General features: G+C 59.0%; 1 protein-coding gene across 1 annotated transcript in view; it reads left to right on the top strand.

Moving 5' to 3' along the window:
* The first annotated feature begins 109 nt into the window (after positions 1 to 109).
* CAMTA1 (calmodulin binding transcription activator 1) overlaps positions 110 to 1,765 on the top strand; it is a 248,518-nt gene continuing 246,862 nt past the window's right edge. Inside the window, exon 1 of the mRNA XM_066564162.1 lies at positions 110 to 183. The gene's annotated coding sequence lies outside the window, so the exon portion shown is untranslated. The remainder of the gene's footprint in view (positions 184 to 1,765) is intronic.

Here is a 1,765-nt window from a genome sequence, read left to right as displayed (position 1 = left end):
TCTCACCCCGCGCCCCGCGCTGCGGGGCCCCCTGGCGGCCCGGCGGTCCGACCGCCCGCGCACGCGCGATGCCACCGCCGCTCCCCCGTTCCCCCGGCCCCCGCGCCCGCGCGGCCCGGGCGCGTGCGCGTGCGTGTGCGCGGCGCGCGAGCCGGGAGGCGGCGGCGGCGGAGGCGGCGAGGGGTGAGTGAGGGAGGGACTGAGGGAGAGAGCGAGGGAGGGAGCGCGGACCGGCACCGGCCGGTACGGACCGGCACCGGCCTGCTCTGCCGCGCTCCGCTCCGGCCACGTCCCCCTGGTTCTTCGCCCCGGCACTCTGACGCGTCTTTGCCGGCGCGGTCGCTCCGTACCCCAGCGGCGGCTGTGGCAGTGTCGTGGGTGCCCCAGGGCCTCCGTCCGCCCCGCTCCCGGGGGATAGCGGGAGGGAGGGCGATCGCGACCGCCGGTGCCCGTCCTCGGTTCTTCTCCCGGTGCCCGTCTCGGTGCCGCAGGGCCCTCGGTACCTGCCTAAAGGGCAGTCGCTCACTCCGGTCATTGACGGGACGTGTAGGTGCAGACTCTGCCACGAGGCCTCTCTCTCCGGTAACAAGAGGGCAATTTCCAAACCGTGCTGTCACCATCCAGTCGCTGTCCCGTGAGTCGCTGTTCCCCGGCTCCGGCGGGGCTGGCGGAGGGCAGCGGGGCAGTCCGGCAGCCCGGTACAACGGAGGGTCCCGGGGCAGAGCTGCACGGCAGCCGAAGGCGAGCCCAGCTGAGCTCAGCGATGTCAGACCCACGACAAGGGCACACCGTGGGCAGAGCGTGTGCGGGTTTGTCACCGGCAGATCTGGAGCAGTTTCCCTTGGATCAATAGCGCTGCTTTGGCTTTTGGCGTAGAGAGCCCCAGTGAACCCTGGGTTTCACGCTGTGCTGCCCTCCCTGGTGATGGGTGAACTCCCCAGGCCCGAGCAGTACCGAAATGGAAGGGAAATGCCCCAAAGTGTGCAGAGCTCAGAGATTTTAGCAAAAGGGCTGCCCAGCTTTAAACGTAAACCTCATTTAAAGCATGCTGGTGGACAGACAGACTGGTTATTAATGCTGTGATAAGGCTGTCAGGAAGAAAAATAAGCCCAGTGGCTGGATCTGATATGTGTATGGGGATGCTGGAGTGGTTTTTGGGTTGTCTGTAAAGAGGAGCGTTTGAAAAACCACTCATTGGCAGCAGTGCAGCCCAGCGTCAAACTGGAACCACATTCCCATTTCAAAACTCAGCCAGTCTGGTTTGGATTTTATCTTCATGTCACTTTTATTTGAAAATGGGAATGTTTCAATAATTAATAAGTTTTTTTTTTCTGATACAAGGGTAGTTAACAAGGAAGTATTGATTGTGTTATAGCAGTTCCTCTGCACTCCTGGTGAGCGAGGTGCAATGCTTGGAACAAGAGGTGCACAAAGGCTCCCTTTCTGAGAAACCCTGTGGAAATGGGTCTGTTCTGCAGGGAAGCACCTCTAGCACTGCTTTTCCTCAATGAACCCACCTGCTAGACAGGTTTTTTTTTTTTTTTTCCACGTGGTTTAGGAGTCATTGAGTCTGTGCAAGAATGCAAAGGAGATTAGAGTTGTGAGGATGCCAGTTGCCATGGCAACTCTATTTCCCATGGATTTTGATCCTGTCATAATTATGCTCTTTTTCTAACTGATTTGGGAGCTCTGTGATCCTTGGGGATGATTAGTGACAGTTACTGGGGATCCTTCCCCTCACCAGATTGATCTGACGCTTTCCTAA

Source organism: Molothrus aeneus, chromosome 21 (assembly GCF_037042795.1).
Source record: "Molothrus aeneus isolate 106 chromosome 21, BPBGC_Maene_1.0, whole genome shotgun sequence".
Classification (NCBI taxonomy): domain Eukaryota; kingdom Metazoa; phylum Chordata; class Aves; order Passeriformes; family Icteridae; genus Molothrus; species Molothrus aeneus.
This window is presented reverse-complemented; position numbering and strand designations above follow the sequence as displayed.